The sequence below is a fragment of the Mus musculus genome, chromosome 7, assembly GCF_000001635.26.
Source record: "Mus musculus strain C57BL/6J chromosome 7, GRCm38.p6 C57BL/6J".
Taxonomy (NCBI): Eukaryota; Metazoa; Chordata; class Mammalia; order Rodentia; family Muridae; genus Mus; species Mus musculus.
Genome location: NC_000073.6, coordinates 20,069,235 through 20,088,565, shown reverse-complemented (window position 1 = coordinate 20,088,565; position 19,331 = coordinate 20,069,235). Strand labels below are relative to the sequence as shown.

The 19,331-nt window shown below is 40.9% G+C and overlaps 1 pseudogene; it reads right to left on the bottom strand.

The window, feature by feature from the left end:
- Gm18877 (predicted gene, 18877) lies at positions 15,090-15,889 on the bottom strand (annotated as a pseudogene).

The following is a 19,331-nucleotide window of genomic DNA, read 5'->3' as shown; positions in this document are numbered from 1 at the left end:
AATTAGAAGCAGCCACAAATTTGATTTCTGAACAGTTACGCTTAGGTCATTTAGAGCCCTCTACCTCACCCTGGAATACACCTATTTTCGTAATTAAGAAAAAATCAGGCAGATGGCGCTTATTACATGACCTCAGAGCAATTAATGCACAAATGCGCCTGTTTGGGCCAGTTTAGTGAGAGCTACCATTGCTTTCTGCCTTACCAAAAAATTGGGAGATTATAATCATTGATATTAAAGACTGTTTTTTTCTCTATACCTCTGTGCCCTCAAGATAGGCAAAGATTCGCATTTATCATCCCAGCCATTAACCATTTGGAACCTGATCAGTGGTACCAATGGAAGGTTGTACCTCAGGGGATGGCAAATAGTCCTACCATGTGCCAATTGTACATGCAATTGGCACTTAAATCAGTTAGAAATTATTTTCCATCCTTGCTTCTAGCTCTTTATATGGATGACATTCTCATTTGCCATAAAAATCCACAATTATTGCAAGATGCATACCCTATATTAATACAGACATTAGGGCAATGGGGATTGCACGTAGCCACCGAGAAGGTGCAAGTTGCTCAAATGGGAACCTTCCTTGGGTCACACATTTATCCTGACAAAATTGTTCCTCAAAAATTAGAAATCCGCAAAGATCAATTACATACCTTAAATGATTTTCAAAAATTGCTGGGAGATATTAATTGGCTGAGACCATTTTTGAAAATTCCATCAGCAAAGTTAAAGCCTTTATTTGATATCTTAGAAGGAGATACTCACAGCTCCTCCCATAGAGCACTTACCCCAGCTGCCTGTCAAGCTTTACAAACTATAGAAAAGGCCTTACGAGATGCCCAATTATTACACATTGATAAGTTGAAGTCATTTGAATTGTGTGTATTAAAAACCACACAGTTGCCAACAGCAGTCTTGTGGCAAAATGGACCCTTATTGTGGGTCCACCCTAATGCTTCCCCTGCAAAAATCATTGAATGGTACCCTAATGCAGTCGCTCAACTTGCACTTAGGGGAATAAAAGCTGCTTTGGAGAAGAACCTCATATACTAATTGTGCCTTATACCTCTGCTCAAGTTAGAACCCTGGCAGCAACGACTGTTGATTGGGCAGTCTTAGTTACCTCCTATTCAGGAAAAATTGATAATCATTTTCCTAAACATCCAATTTTGCAGTTTACCTTAACTCAAGCCATAGTGTTTCCAGTAATTACAGCCAAACACCCACTTGCAGACGGGGTGGTAGTATATATAGACGGATCCAAATCTGGCATAGGTGCATATGTAATAAATGACCAAGTAACATCCAAACAATATAATGAGACATCACCCCAGGTTATAGAGTGTTTAGTGGTACTAGAGGTCCTTAACACTTTCCCAGGACCGCTTAATATTATATCTGATTCCTTATATGTAGTCAATGCAGTGAATACACTTGAAGCTGCTGGCTTAATTAAATTATCTAGTAAGCTTGCTCACATTTTTCAACAGATTCAGTCAGCCTTGATACACAGAAGACATCGTGTCTATATTACTCATGTCAGAGCTCATTCTGGCCTTCCTGGCCCTATGTCTCATGGAAATGACTTAGCAGATAAAGCCACTAGAATCGTGGCTGCTGCTCTGTCCTCACAGACAGAAGCTGCAAGGGAATTTCATAAACGCTTTCACGTGATGGCTGAAACTTTACACCGCTGTTTTACTTTAACCAGAAAAGAAGCTTGTGATATTGTCACCCAGTGTCAAAACTGTTGTCAATTTTTACCTACTCCTCATGTAGGGGTAAACCCCTGAGGTGTCAGGCTATTACAAGTCTGGCAAATTGATGTCACACATATTTCCTCTTTTGGGAGAAATCAGTATTTACATGTTTCTATTGACACCTGCTCTGGTGTAATGTTTGCCACACCTTTAACAGGTGAAAAGGCCTCTCATGTTATACAGCACTGCCTAGAAGCCTGGAGTGCTTGGGGCAAGCCCACAATCCTAAAAACAGACAATGGACCAGCGTATACTTAAGCTAAATTTCAACAATTTTGTCATCAAATGGATGTCACTCACCTGACTGGCCTTCCTTATCATCCTCAAGGACAAGGCATTGTGGAACGTGCCCACCGCACACTCAAGTCTTATTTTATAAAACAAAAAGGGGGAGTTGATGAGACTCTGCCCTCAGTGCCAAGAGTAGTTGTCTCCATGGCACTCTTCACACTTAATTTTTTGAATCTCGACGAGCAAGAACGTTCTGCAGCTGAACGACATAGCACAGACCCTGATAGACCAAAAGAAATGGTCAAATGGAAGGATGTTTTAACTGGTTTGTGGAAAGGCCCAGATCCTATATTAATAAGATCCAGGGGAGCTGTCTGTGTTTTTCCACAGAGTGAAGACAACCCATTTTGGCTGCCAGAACGACTCACCCACAAGATATTCATCAAGGATGGTGTGGAAGATGCTGACCTCCCGAGGACTGTTCCTGATCCTGACAATGCTGAACTTGTCTCAGGTTCCTAGTATAATGGGCAAAAAGAGATGGGCCATTCTCTCGACTTTCCCTAAACCAATACCAATTCGCCATGATGCTATAGTTTTTCCAAAATTCTTTACTACGAATAAAACAGTGGATTTGCCATATCTACTCTATGATCCCACCCGAGCACCATTAGGAGAAAATCGCTCTTTACTAGAACAGGGTTCTTTATGTTTTCAAATTAATGGACCAGGAAAATGTATCAACCTCACAGCCTGAGCCTTGGGAATGTTTAATAAGCACTGAGGAGGCTTGGGGAGCACAACCCAAGATACTTCCAACGCAGATATAACCATTACAAATCGGACCTTCTGGCAGGATGTAATTTGGGCTAATGGTACATTTCTACCACCTAACTTTTCAAACAAAGAATGTCCCCACCAACCAAGAATAGCCCCCCCATTGTAGTTTGGAAGATGAAGGGCTGATCCTGCCCTGGTCTGATTGTCAATCCTCCATCACTCATTGGGCAGATTAGAGTAAAACCTTTTCCTTTTCTCCCAACATGATGGTTGACCTAGAGAAGGAATTTGCTATGAAAAAGGGACTTTTCATACAGGACATTAGAATGCATCCCTTTCACAAGTGGATGCTTTGTGAAGTCAATGGCAGTTGTACAGAACTCAATCCTTTGATCTTTATCCAGGGAGAAGCAGTTGGAAAGGCTTCTTTTACTGGCATCTCAAGAACTGCTCAGTATTGGGGAATGCATGCTGCCTCCCTGGACTCTTATGGATATACTAATACCAGTATAGAGATCACTGGGTTCAATAAAACTTTGGTAAACCAGATTAATTATCTACCTACCCCAGTCTGTGTTTACCCCCCTTTCTTGTTTATCCTTTCAAATGATTCATTTGAAGGCTGTTCTAATGATTCTTGTTGGATTTCTCAATGTTGGGATGTAACAAAGGGCACCCGCGCCATGGTGGCCCAGATCCCACATTGGATCCCTGTTTCGGTGGAAACACCCTCCACCTTATCCCTGTTTAGACAAAAAAGAGATTTTGGCATTACTGCCACCATGATCATAGCTATTTCAGCCAGTGCTGCTGCTGCTACAGCTTCAGGGTACACTATGGCTAATACAGTTCAAGCAGGCACAAAATTAAATCAGCTTTCAGTCGATCTGGCTGATGTCATCAATGTTCAAACTTCTGCTAGTGCTCAGTTGAAGGGAGGGCTGATGATTTTGAATCAGTGCCTCGATCTGGTTGAGGAACAAATAAGTGTTCTATACCAGTTGGCCCAGTTGGGCTGTGAAAGAAAATTGGGTGCTCTGTGCATTACCAGTGTCCAATATGAAAATTTTACTCGTGCAGCTAATCTGTCTAGACAGCTCTCCTTGTATCTTGCAGGAAATTGGTCCAAGGGGTTCAATGAGACTCTTGAGGCCCTGAGGGAGGCAGTTTTAAGGATCAAATCGACAGGAGTGGACCTGTCATTGACAGAGGGCCTCTCCTCCTGAATTTCATCTGCATTTTCTTATTTTAAGGAATGGGTGGGGGTAGTTTTATTTGCTGCTGCCATCTGCTGTGGACTTGTGTGTCAGGGCACTCTGGTGGAGTCAGCTTGTGAGGCAGAAATGCCAAAAAGCTGCTCATGAGAAATGAATTTCTAGGACTCTCTTCCTGGATATTCTGGCGAAAGCCAACTCTCCAGTTTGGATCGGTTTGTCAGGCGAAAAGCCTGGAAGCTGTTTCACGAGGATAAGAGTCCAGGGAAATTTTCCTCCCAGAGTTATGGCATCTCTTTCCCTAACCCATTATATTCAAATTTCCACCACATTTATCTAGTGTATAGATTCACGTGCACTCTATATAGTATTACCTTATAGTAAATGCCTTTTAAGATTGTTTTCTAACATAGCTAAAGCCTTTTTCCAGTGTTCTTAGATTCCAGATAGCAGCAAGGAGCTTAACCCATTCAGTAAACAATTAAGCACTTGCCATTTTACTCAGCTGTTTACAGATAGAGACTAAAAGCCTCACTGAGATAGAAATCTTTTACTACAGGCTACTTCCATGTCAAGTATAAGTTGATATACTACCCTGATAAGGGGAAACTCTCCAGACAAGATAAGTTTTATTAGACCTAAGAATTTAGAGCTCTGTGATAGCGCATTACTCTTAAGGTCTGTCAAGAATTAACAACCCCCTGATGCTTTTAACCTTAAAGTGTGAAATTCTTGCCTGGCATTAGGCTGATCCTAGGCAGGGCTTGTTATCCCTAATGTAAACATTTAACTAGTCCCTGTAAATTCCTTTCTGCTGTAACTGGTGAATTTCAGTGTATCTTGTCTTTTTGTGATTTGTATCCTCTGATAATTCGTTGTTATATAAGTCTGAAGCTCAACCAGAACAATACATTCAGATTCAACACATTTCTCGTGTGATCTGTCTGTCATTTTCATCCGGAATCTTTGTCCATCTGCCTAAGAAATCCCGTTCTTCACAGACCAGGGACCCAGGTTGTCTGTGGCAGTTGGCGCCTTCGAACAGGGACAACTGGGCAGATTAGTCTTTTCTTTTCTTTCTTTTTTTCTTTCTATTCTTTATTTTCTCAGGCAAAGATAGGATCCCGTGGGACTGCGCTGCAGGCAGGCGGACTGGCGTGTTCGTTATAAAGACGGGTAAGTATTTATCATGGGGCAATCAGAATCAAAAGGGAAAAAATTGTTCCTGTCAGTGTTTAAACACATGCTGTCTGGAAGAGGCCTAAAAATCTCGGATAAATCTTTACAAGAATTTTATGATTTCGTGCAAAAAATCAGTCCCTGGTTTCCAGAGGAGGGAAGCTTGACACTAGAAGATTGGAAGCGAGTAGGAAAGGATATGAGGAAGTTTCACGAGGAAAATTTATCCAGGAACGTTCCTGACAGTGCTTTTATATTGTTGCAACAGATGAGGGATTTATTGACTGAGAAAACAGACCTAGAATTCCTTGCAGAGGAAGCTCCTTCAGAGCTCTCTGATGATCAGAAAGTAAAACCCAATACAGGTAAAAAGAAATCGTATTGTTCAAGAAAAAAAGGGATAAAGCTAGAAAAAAGTGAATCAGAGATCACTGACAGTGAAAATGATGATGAATGGGAAAGGACTAAGGGAATGGCAAAGTGTGTAATTAAGGGAAGAAAGGATCGTTTTAGTAAGCACACAGATAGCAGTGAGGAGGAGTCTTTAATTATAACACCAGCCACCCGCAGACCAGTGCCAAAGCCACGTAGACTTTTGCCGCCGGTAGGCTTTGATGCTGCTGTGGCAGAGGCAAAAAGGCAAGGAGACTTTACACTCACTTGCCCGGTAATCTGTGAAGAAGGGAGTGAGCCACAATGGGAACCTTTGTCGTTAAAAACTCTTAAGGAATTACAGTCAGCAGTAAAAACGTTGGGCCCTACTGCACCATATACTTTACAGGTCCTGGATGCAGTAGCTAGTCAGTGGCTGACCCCTTATGATTGGTACCAAACCGCGAAAGCTACTCTTGCTCCCGGAGATTTCATTCTCTAGAGAACAGAATATGAAGAAAGGGCCAGAAAGTTAGTTCAGGAAAGATCTTCATCTAGAAATGGAGCTAGACCCACAGTGCCTATGCTTCTTGGGCAGAAAGACTATGCTAGACCAGCAGCGCAACTGAATATTCCTAAGGCAGTGTTGGAGAGAATTAATCAGATAGCTATATCTAGCTGGCGGAGTTTACCTGTACCTGGGGCTAAATCCACAGTCCTTTCAGGAATTAGACAAAAGCATGATGAATCTTATGAAAGTTTTGTAGCTAGATTGGAAGAGGCAGTTTCCAGGATGCTTCCTCCCTCGGAAGGTACTGATATACTAATGAAACAATTGGCTTGGGAAAACGCTAGCACCTTGTGTCGAGACCTGATCAGACCAATCCGTAAGACAGGCTCCCTACAAGATTATATAAAAGCGTGTATAGATGCCTCACCGGCCGTAATTCAGGGGATTGCTTACGCCGCAGCGATGAAAGGACAGAAATTTGGCGCCTATATTAAAAACACTTACGGAGTTTCATGCTTCCGGTGTGGAAAGCCGGGGCACCTGAGGAAAGATTGTAAAAATCCCTCAGGAAGTAAGAAAAATGTTCCTTCGGGTCCCTGCCCACGATGTGGCAAAGGAAAACATTGGAAAAATGAGTGTAAATCAAAGTTCCACAAGGATGGAACTCCGCTCACCAGAGAAGCGGGACAGCCAAAAAACTAGATGAGGGGCTGCCTCTCAGCCCCGAAAAAAGAGAGGCACAGAATCAAGAGGAGGGTAGAAAACCCGCTCCTCTGAACCCGGAAGCCCCGGAGTTTACTATTCATCATTTACCTAGAGCCACCCCAGGGAGCGCAGGACTAGATCTTGCAACTTTAACTGATGTTATAATTTCTAGTTGGGATGGCGTGCACCTCATTTCCACTTCAGTGTCTGGTACTCTGCCTCCAGGGACTGTTGGTCTCATCATAGGACGTAGCTCAAATTTTAAGAAAAGCTTCGAGGTGGTCCCTGGAGTGGTAGATTCTGACACTCTAGGTGAAATTAAAGTTATGGTTAAAGCGTTGAAGGAAACAGTTCAGCTTCATAAAGGCCAAAGGATAGCTCAGCTCCTGTTATTACCTTATCTACAGCTCCCAAATCCTATGTTAAAAGGAGAGAGAGGCAGGGGACAATTTGGATCTACGGATGCTGTAGCTTGGGTACAGGAAATTAATGATCAGAGACCTTTTAAGAATATCATTGTTAATGGAAAGTCGTTTAAGGGCCTTCTAGATACTGGTGCTGACAGATCCTGTATTACTGGTAAAGATTGGCCTTCATCCTGGCCAGTTCACCGGACTTCCTCTACCCTGCAAGGGTTGGGAATGGCTGCTAATGTGGCTCAAAGCTCACAAATATTAAGATGGAAGTGTGAGGGAAAAACAGGGCATATACAGCCTTACGTTATAGCTTCCCTACCTTTCTCACTTTGGGGAAGAGATATTATGGAAGAAATGAATGTTAAATTGGTTACTTCTGATAATTCAAACTGGCAGAATTTTTCATAGGGGTCACTGATGAACAATTATATGCTGACAAAATAGAATGGAAAAACTCAGAGCCTGTGTGGATTAATCAGTGGCCCCTGACTAGAGAAAAAATACAGGCTATTGAAGATTTAGTAAAGCAACAGTTGGAGAAAGGGCATATAGAGGAGTCCAACAGTCCGTGGAATTCTCCAGTTTTCGTCGTAAAGAAAAAATCAGGGAAATGGAGACTTTTACAAGATCTTAGAGCAGTAAACTCTACTATGCATGATATGGGAGCTTTACAACCAGGGCTACCTTCGCCAGTTGCTATTCCAAAACAATATTATATTATAGTTATAGATTTACAGGATTGCTTCTTTACTATAAAATTGCATCCAGAAGATTCCAAAAGATTTGCTTTTAGTATTCCTTCAGTAAATTTGCAAAGGCCTTATAGGCGATTTCAGTGGAAGGTTTTACCTCAAGGAATGAAAAACAGTCCTACACTGTGTCAAAAATTTGTAGATAAAGCCTTATTGGAAGTTAGAGAATTATTTCCACAGGCATATATACTGCACTTTATGGATGACATTTTGATAGCTATGGAGAGTAAAGAGCAAACAGAACAGATTTTGAAAATAACTATAAAATGTTTAACAAGATATGGGTTAATTGTAGCTCCAGAGAAAATTCAACATAATAGACCTTTGAGTTATCTGGGGCACTTAATATATAAAGATTGTATTTCTTCTCAAAAGGTCACCCTTAGATTGGATAAATTAAAAACTTTAAATGATTACCAGAAATTGTTAGGGGATATTAATTGGGTTAGACCATACTTGAAACTTACCACAGGAGATTTAAGCCCCCTGTTTAACATCCTAAAGGGAGACACTCGTCCTAATTCGCCTCGAGTTTTAACTCCTGAAGCCTTACAAGCTATTGCTTTGGTAGAGGAGAGACTTACAGAGGCCAAAGTACAGCAGTTGGACTATACTAAAAAATGGGAGTTTTTAATCCTTAAGACTGCTTATACACCTACTGGGTGCCTCTGGCAGGAGGGAGTACTAGAATGGATTTATCTACCTCATACGCAAACCAGAATGGTGTCCTCTTATTTGTTTATGTGTTCAATGTTGATTATTAAGGCTCGAACTCGTTCCAAAGAATTATTTGGTAAAGAAATGCAAAATATAATTGTCCCATTTAATAGACAGCAATTTGAACAGTTATTACAAAATGATGAAGATTGGGGAATAACATTACAAGGATATACTGGACAGATTAAGTATCATTTACCTAGACATCCTTTGATTGAATTTGCTAAAAATGCTGAATTTGTTTTTCCTAGTAAAGTTTCTAAAGAGCCTCTGCAGGAAGCACTCCTGCTTTTTACAGATGGTTCCTCTAATGGCAGGGCAGTAGTGTATAGAGAAAATCATCCTCCTATAATAAAAAGGGTAATAAAATTTTCTGCTCAACAAGCAGAAATTACTGCTGTAATCCTAGCCTTAGAAAATTTTCCTCAGGCTTTTAATCTTTATACGGATTCTAAATATGTCACAGGCCTGTTCCCTGCTATAGAGACAGCCTTGCTTTCTGGCGATTCTAAAATCCTAAAGCAATTACAACAACTACAGTCTCTAATTCAGAAGAGAAAAGAGAAATTCTTTATAGGACATATCCGTGGACATACAGGACTTCCAGGTCCACTGTCTTTAGGAAACTCATTAGCAGACAAATATACAAAAGAAATAATCATGAGTGCCATAGAAAGAGCTCAGCATAGTCATCAGCTACATCATCAAAATGCTCTGGCATTAAAAAGAATGTTTCAAATTACTAGGGAACAGGCCAGACAAATCGTGAAGCAATGTCAACATTGTCCTGAGGTGCACCACCCCCCAAAAATGGGTGTTAACCCACGAGGTTTAAAGGCACAGATCCTATGACAGATGGATGTCACCCATATACCGGAGTTTGGAAAGTTGTGCTTTGTGCATGTTACGGTGGATACCTTTTCACATGCTGTCATGGCTACTGCCAGAACAGGAGAAGCAGTAAAAGACATTATACAACACTTGCTGGCTTGTTTTTCATACCTAGGTGTCCCGAGGAAAATAAAAACAGATAATGGGCCAGCTTATATTTCTAAAGCATTTGCAAAGTTTTTGAATCAGTGGAATGTTGAGCATGTCACTGGGATTCCTTATAACCCACAAGGACAGGCAATAATAGAAAGAACTCATCAAGTATTAAAGAATCAGCTTGATAGGGTAAGAGCTGCGAATCAGTTTTACTCACCCCATCATGCTTTAAATCATGCTTTATTTGTAATTAATCATCTTAACACCAATGAACAGGGAGAAACTCCTATGATGAGACATTGGGGACCGGTTGCCTTAAAGGCACAACCATTAGTAATGTGGAAAGATCTTTTAAATGGAGTCTGGAGAGGTCCAGACACTTTAATCACTTGGGGAGAGGATATGCATGTGTCTTTCCACAGGATGCCGAATCCCCTATCTGGATCCCAGACCGACTCATCCGGCCAGCCCCGCCCCTCCCGCGCACAAAGACTCGCGAAGAAGAGAAAAAGGAAGCAGAAGGAGCGAGCACTTGCAGCTAAAATGAAGAAGCTCTCCCTATCCCCACCGCAGAGTGCAGCAACTGGAGCCGCGCTGGTACCGAGTTGGGAGCAACTAAGGAAGCTGACTCGTGAGGCGGAAGGAATGGTGCAGAAGACCAGTAAGACACTCTCCTCTGAAACAATGTTTTTGGCCATGCTTGCTTTAGTAGCTACGCAGGTGACTGCTGTAGCGGGGGATAGTTTTTGGGCATACATACCTAAGCCACCCCTTCTTCATCCAGTCGGGTGGGATGAGCAGAATCATATTAAGGTCATGACTAATAATTCTGAACTGATGGGTGGTTTCCTGGATTTTGGTAGGGACCATCGCACTTCCAAGCGTTTTTATTATGAAGGAAGGTCTGATGTGGCCCCTATTTGTCTAGCACTTAAAGGGCCGGTACCAATAGGATGTTTGCCAGTCAATTATAGATCTTTTGTGACTGATGCTCCTGATTACGAGAATAAATTTCAGCGCTGGGTATGGAAACTACGAATCCAGACGCTTGGATATAATAATTATAGCGAAACTTCTGAAACTGTATCTAATTTACCAATCCCTGATTGTATAGAACTTACCAAAGATAATGATAAAGACTATACTTGGAATAGTATGGTTACTAAATACCCTTTATGGGTAGATTGTGGATTTAAATATTCAGCTACTGTTTTTCACCCTAGGGGAACTCAAGACTCAGTAACAGACTTTTCAGTCCCGAATCCCCATGCTAACTTTACTCACTATTTTAAACAACTCTCAGATATTCGATTTCATGGATTTGACCCTAATATGGGGAACGAGCCCTTGAAACGTTATTCTACCCTGGGCTTTATAGCCCCAATTTGGGTTGGTCGTTCTATTGCTCACGATACTATTGCTATTCAACCGGAATTGTTTAAACTTGTTGCTGCCACCAACACGATTTTTTTAAAGGAACCCAAAGCTCTAGTCGACTCCCCTATATATGTGAAAGCTTGCGTACCTTACCCATATGCTATTTTATTGGGAAGTCCTGACAGAGTTAAGATCACCAATCTTGACAAGTCCTTTTATATCCAGTGTTATTCTTGTCAATTAACTAATTGTGTAGAACCTAATTTAGACAAGGATTCTACTATTATGATTTTACTTAAAAGACCTGGATATGTTTTACTGCCTGTAGAGTTAGGAAACGATCCTTGGTTTGAGAATTCAGGATTACAAGCTTTAAAAAGACTAAATAAACTTATTAGACCTAAGAGATTTGTAGCAGCTTTGATCCTGGGAATTACTGCTTTAATTGCTATTTTAACTTCCTTTACGTTATCCACCACAGCCTTAGTACAGCAACAACATACTGCTCACTTTGTTAATGACATGCATAAGAATATCTCTGTAGCTTTGTCAGAGCTGTATTTTATAGATAAAAAATTAGAAGCAAAGGTTAACGCCCTAGAAAAAGTCGTGCTGGCAATAGGGCAAGATATTGCTAATATCAAGACCAGGTTAGCTACTAAATGTCATGCTTCTTTCCAATACATTTGTGTTACTCCATTACCTTACAACGCCACGACTAACTGGGAAAAGACAAAAACTCATTTACAGGGTATATGGAAAGATACTGATATTTCTCATGACTTAAAACAGTTAAAGGTAAAAATTTCAGATATTAGTAAAAGCCATCTGGACACTTGGAACATTGATGAATTGGCTAGAGATTTAAAGAACAACTTAAGTGCATTAAACCCTCTGGATTGGGTTCAATATATTATCCTACTTGTTATTATTTTTGGCATTACTTTATTAGTAATCATTGTGTTTCCACTCATCTTTAGAGTACTCCTAAAATCTGTAGCTACGACGAAGCGGGACATCCTAAAACTTCGGCTGAGAAATAAAGATAAATTAAAAAAAAATAAGGGTGAGATGTCAGGGCACTCTGGTGGAGTCAGCTTGTGAGGCAGAAATGCCAAAAAGCTGCTCATGAGAAATGAATTTCTAGGACTCTCCTCCTGGATATTCTGGCGAAAGCCAACTCTCCAGTTTGGATCGGTTTGTCAGGCGAAAAGCCTGGAAGCTGTTTCACGAGGATAAGAGTCCAGGGAAATTTTCCTCCCAGAGTTATGGCATCTCTTTCCCTAACCCATTATATTCAAATTTCCACCACATTTATCTAGTGTATAGATTCACGTGCACTCTATATAGTATTACCTTATAGTAAATGCCTTTTAAGATTGTTTTCTAACATAGCTAAAGCCTTTTTCCAGTGTTCTTAGATTCCAGATAGCAGCAAGGAGCTTAACCCATTCAGTAAACAATTAAGCACTTGCCATTTTACTCAGCTGTTTACAGATAGAGACTAAAAGCCTCACTGAGATAGAAATCTTTTACTACAGGCTACTTCCATGTCAAGTATAAGTTGATATACTACCCTGATAAGGGGAAACTCTCCAGACAAGATAAGTTTTATTAGACCTAAGAATTTAGAGCTCTGTGATAGCGCATTACTCTTAAGGTCTGTCAAGAGTTAACAACCCCCTGATGCTTTTAACCTTAAAGTGTGAAATTCTTGCCTGGCATTAGGCTGATCCTAGGCAGGGCTTGTTATCCCTAATGTAAACATTTAACTAGTCCCTGTAAATTCCTTTCTGCTGTAACTGGTGAATTTCAGTGTATCTTGTCTTTTTGTGATTTGTATCCTCTGATAATTCGTTGTTATATAAGTCTGAAGCTCAACCAGAACAATACATTCAGATTCAACACATTTCTCGTGTGATCTGTCTGTCATTTTCATCCGGAATCTTTGTCCATCTGCCTAAGAAATCCCGTTCTTCACAGACCAGGGACCCAGATTGTCTGTGGCACTTGTGTTCATGCTCTGGTTGGTTTGTAAGCTCAGAACCCAACAAAACCTTGACAAGGTCGTTATTACTCAGGCACTTGCAGCCATTGAACAAGGGGCCTCCCCTGAAATTTGGCTATCCATGCTTAAGACTTAAATGGCATCTGAGTTCTCTGCTATTGCGTCCCACGGATTTGTGGATCCATTGCACTGGGATGAGAGAGACTCAACGCTCATTGATCAGCACTTGCACTTCGCTGAGTTTTACTAATTCGTTTTTTAGCTGGCCTCTTTTATAGAGTTCACCCTAGGCCATTTGGCAGTTACTGTCACACAGTACAGCAGTATCCAGAGATGGGCAACTTTCCTCATATACAGACCAACCTAAGACACAGGACCCGGTGGCGATAGGGTTACCCTATGACAGGAAAGGCTGTGACATTGGAGGAATGACCTAAGACAGGAGCCACAGCAGATGGACATGACTGCAGAGGCCTAGACCAGCCTCAATTTTTAATAAAATAAAAAGGGGGAGATGTGGAGAGCCATGCCGTGAGCAATCGCCATTATAAGATGGTGCTGGCTTCCACTGCGCCTAACTAGTAAACAAGCCTTATGCGCAAGTGCAAGAGTAAATTCATGCCCAGTCACTGCCCATCTCAGGGCGTAGTAATGGGGTGATGGGCAAGCAACTAATCAGGTGCTGTCACGCCACATCAGGTACTCAAATGTCACGCTGCGGGCTATATAAGCAGCAACATTTTCCGGGTTCGGGGTCTTCCTTATGTTGAAGCAATAAAAGCTTTGCCGTAGAAGGATCCGGTTGTCCAAGTGAATTCTTGCCGGCAAGATACTAGCTCGGGCAAGAGCCCAGGAGAGGTATTGCTGAATCCTCTAGTAGTACTATGTCCAAATTTCTGAGGAACTGCCAGACTGATTTCCAGAGTGGTTGTACAAGCTTGCAATCCCACCAACAGTGGAGGAGTATTCCTCTTTCTCCAGCATCCTCACCAGCATCTGCTGTCCCCTAAGCTGGAAAGGAACCAGATGTCCCTCAGCAGAGGAATGGATACAGAAAATGTGGTAAATTTACACAATGGAGTACTACTCAGCTATTAAAGACAATGAATTTATGAAATTCCTAGGCAAATGGATGGATCTGGAGGGTATCATCCTGAGTGAGGTAACCCAATCACAAAAGAACGCACATTGATATGCACTCACTGATAAGTGGATTATTAGCCCAGAAACTTAGAATACCCAAGATACAATTTGCAAAACACATGAAACTCAAGAAGGAAGACCAAAGTATGGATACTTCACCCCTTAGAATGGGGAACAAAATACCCATGGGAGGAGTTACAGAGACAAAGTTTGGAGCTGAGACAAAAGAATGGACCATCCAGAGACTGCCTCACCAGGGGATCCATCCCATAATCAGTCACCAAACACAGACACTATTGCATATGCCAGCAAGATTTTGCTGAAAGGACCATGATATAGTTGTCTCTCGTGAGGCTATGCCAGTGCCTGGCAAACACAGAAGTGGATGCTCACAGTCAGCTATTAGATGGAACACAAGGCCCCCAATGGAGGAGCTAGGAAAGGTACCCAAGGATCTGAAGGGGTCTGCAACCCTATAGGTGGAACAACAATATGAACTAACCAGTACCCCCAGAGCTCGTGTCTCTAGCTGCATATGTATCAGAAGATGGCCTAGTTGGCCATTATTGGGAAGAGAGGCCCCTTGGTCTTGCAAACTTTATATGCCCTAGTACAGGGGAATGCCAGGGCCAAGAAGTGGGAGTGGGTAGGTAGAAGAGCAGGGTGAGGGTAGAGTTTAGGGGACTTTCGGGATAGCATTTGAAATGTAAATGAAGAAAATACCTAATAAAAAATTAGAAAAAGTTATAAAAAAAAGCCATGAACCACATTTAAAAAAAAAAAGTATTCCAGCTACTGTCAATACTATCAAAACAAGTATATTAAACTAGATTTTCATTAGAATGCTATTTTTTTCACACTAGTAATTCAAAACCCAAGATCCAGATAGATAGATAGATAGATAGATAGATAGATAGATAGATATCCAAACAATTCAAAACCCAAGATCCACATATATATGTGTGTGTGTGTGTGTGTGTGTGTGTGTGTGTGTGTGTATGTATATATATATATATATATATATATATATATATATATATATATATATATATGCAAACAATACACACATAAATGCAAACAACTATTGTTGTCATCTTCGGGTCAAGAATGCCAAGTCAGCCTCTCCCCATAGAAGGAAATTACAATCTGAGGACATATCATATTTGCCTCCTTTGCCTGTACCAAGTCAGCCTCATCTGAGTCCTTCCACTTCATGAGAAACATTAACTCTCCACTGCTGTCCGTGGCACCGATTATCCCTTCAGGATCAAGACCTCTGGCAAAGCCCTTGGTTTGTCAGCAGCTTCTCTCTTCTTCAATTTACTATCATCAGATTCACTGTAGGATAAAGATATCATTTTTGTACCATCTTTTTCTTTACCAGATTTTTGAGAATTAAGAAATGCTTCAATTAATTCTGGAGAATCTAAATTTCCTCCTGGTCCCTAAGTATTACCAGAATCTGTGAACCCCTTCCACGTCAGGAAATACTATACCTTCCCGGTCACTACACGATGGTCCAGTACTTTCTCCACCACAGATTCTTCAGGCTCTCACTTGTCAACTTTGTTGTTACTCTTTCCATTCTGTTTCTTTCCCATTCTTTGCAATGCAGTTTTATTGGAGGCCATTTTAAAATTTTAATCTGAGACTTGAGAAGTTCATCGCTCAGATGCTCAGGGCCCCAGATCCTGCAGAGCCTCCCACCTGCGCACTTCAGTTCAGCCACATGGAGGAAGAGCCATTCTAACATCCAATAATATAGACTTTGAACCAAAAGTTACCAAAAAAGATGGGGAAAAAAAACTTCATACTCATCAAAGGAAAAATCCATCAACATGAACTCTCAATTCTGAACATATATGTTCCAAATGCCAAGGCACCCACATTTGTAAAAGGTGCGGAAGATACGGGCTAAGGTTGGAATTCAGTGCTAACCCAACGCTGGATTCACTTAGGACAGCAGCGAATTTTTGGAACTAGGAACTGCTCAGGCCGTCGTTGTCCACAGTTTTCAAAAAGGTGCTTTAGGGGAGAGGAAAAAGGGTTTAAATTAAATTAAATAATCAGGTGGATGTCCACAGACGGGAGCTGCATCAGGCGGCAGAAACAGGGTTTGTAATAATAAAATATTACAGAGGGAAATGGATTTTGAAACTCTCCCAGAGGCAGAGAGAAATGTCGGGGGATGCCCTGCCTTTTTCTCTCTAGTCCCTACAGCAGAAGTTCTCTGTTGTCTAATGTCTGGTGCACTGGTCTGTTCACGTATTCAATTCATGTGTGTTTTGTCTCGTAGTCTGAATGACTGAATATTTTGTGTTTCACGTTGGAAAATAAAGATGGCTAAGACTTTATCTGTTGGTTCAGCAAGAGAGTGGCCACACGCTTTAGCCAGGATCAGGCACAGCAGGGGAGCCACTCCTGGAAAAGCTGCTCTCAAAGAAAGGGAGTCTGCAGTCTCTTGGTTTGGGGGCGAAAAAAGCTGATAGATGGTTTTTTCCTGGAGGGTTCTCTGCAATCGTGATTATTGCGTTTAGCTAATGACAAGGTGCTTTACTTATCTCATAGTTATAGCTAGAAATTTTGAAATTCTTTGATTGGTCTAAATTTATAAGATTCGTGTAGCCACTTAATTTTGTTTTTTACTGATCAAAAATGTAACACTGGTTACTCAGTTTTGGAGTCCTTCAAACACATGGCATAAGGCAGGCCAAGAGACTGGGCCTCTAAGGATACTACTAGTTGAGATAATATTTAATGTGATTCTTATCCTAGAAAGTAGAATTAAAGAAAAGATTTAAAGCAATGTCTCTTTAATGAAGCATTGAAACTTTCACTGTCATGCATTCATAGGTATAAATTGGCAGCCAAATTTCTCAACGTGATAGTGAAGTTTTAATGTTGATTCTAAGGTGATAAATTGTTTTGAAATTGGATTTTGCTTTCCCAAGGTTGTAGTTATAGTCTAATGTTGCAAAAGAAACTTAAAAATTCTAAAATCTGTCCTCACAGCAAGAGGAACTAAGCTCAGAGCACCCTCTGTGTGGTTTGTGTGACTTTCTTTTGTCTTGCAAATGGTGCCTAAGGAAGCTCTGGAAACTTGTCTCTCCTTGCCTTCATGGAAAATTCCTTTTAGCTAAAAGAGCACCTTTGCAGATCTACCCAGATGTTGTTCTAAATAAAGTTTAAGTTCTAAGTTTATAAAAGGTCAATCAGGCTGTAGAATTTATCAGGACTTTGTGATTTGACTTGCCTACTTCATGTAAAGTTATTATAGATTTAAAGGTTTGTTTTTTTTCCTTTGCATTCTGATAATTGTAAAGGGTTTTGCTTCTAGTGAGCTTGTAATCACTGGAAAATTTTGCCTCTAGGTATGGCTTACCTCATGTAAGAAAAATTCTTAGAGTCTCTGTTTCAATACAAGAAGCAAAGAGTTTGAATCTTTCAGTGTACATTGTTTCCTAAGTGGAAAGTATTTTATTAGCTAATGTCTCTCAAGGGAAGTTTACGTTAAATCCTTGCTCTCACACAAGGAGCTTTTAAGTTCTAGGGAGAAGCTGTTGCTCCAGAAAACAGGCAAAATCTTTTTAATACTTAGGGTTTCAGTTATACTATAAAAGGCTTTGCAGAAAATAAAGAAAGCTTTTATAATTGTTATCAACTATAATCAATGGTAATTAAATATTAGCTGTGCCCAAAACAATTCTTTGGCAAGAGAAAACATTATTGTAAAGTCATTTTTCTTCTCCTCATGGCCAACTGTTGGTCCACTTGGAGCTGCTGCAAGGCAGGGCCTTGAGGCATGCAGCTTTCCCTGAGTGGTGGTGGTGAGGGAGGCCACCAGAAAGTGGGCACCTTTGTAGTGAACTCAGGGGAGGGCCGCACTTGCCATTGCCCCCATGAGCATCCGCCTGTCCCCGCAGGGGGTAGCCGTATTTCCACCCCCCGCCCCTTAAGACTTGGGATGCTCTGCTGCCCTGGCTTAGGTTTTCTGGCCTACAACAGATTGAGCCGCTTCAGCCTCTTCCGCCTGAGAGGAAGGCCAGAGGCAGGATAGCTTTAATAAAAGAGGAGGTGCCTAGTCTTACTGCAACTTGATAAGTCATGGCTATTACATATTACATGGCTACTACATGTAATAAAATATTACATATATTACATACAAATAGAAAAGTTGGACACCAAAGGAAACAATGAGTGCAATGTGGAAGAGCAGAAAATATAACATGACTTCTAATATGAAATCTAGATTTAGCTGTGTATGCTGCACATGGGGATGAAGTGGACTGTGCAGGTGAAAGGGAAGACTAGTAGGAAGGAGCAAGAAAGACAGCAAAGGATGATGGTTGATCAGGTGAACATGAACCCAGGACAAAGACTCTCATGGATAAAAGTGACATAACATCATCCTATATTTTGTACACTTAAAATTAAAATTCATCTATTTGTTAAAAAGGAAAATTCAGAGTCATGAAGTTGGCTTAGCAGTTCATAGCACTTGCTGCTACTTTTGCAGAGATCTGAGTTTGGTACCCAATACCCATGTCAGTTATCTAACTGCCTGTACCAATAGTTGCAAGGGAATCTCATAGCCTTTTCTGTTCTCCAGGGACACCTAAGTACACACACACACCACATATATACAAACACACCACACATATCACACACATAAAGTCACCAAACACATACATGCACATTAAAACATACATATACAACACACACATACACACATACCACAAACACAAGCCCACCTACCACACAACACCTCACACCCAACCACCAGACACATATACATGCACACATACATAGATACCATACACAAACCATACATACCACATACATACACCACATACACCCACATACCTCATATACTCCACATACACATACACCACACACAATACACATACACACTCACATATAAATTCACCATGCACACACACTACACAAATAGACACAAGCATACATACAACATACCTTTTAAAAGAAAGTTGGCTGTTGGTATGTAGACTTTACAAAGGAATGGGGTTTTTCTTTTCCTCGACCCATTGATCCCTTTATAAAGTAACACAGAGTCTGAAACTTGGTTACGGTGGTGCTGGAGTAATGGATCAGTGGATCAGTGGTTGAAGTTACTTGCTATCTTTAAAAGGACATGGGTTCAATTCTCAGCACC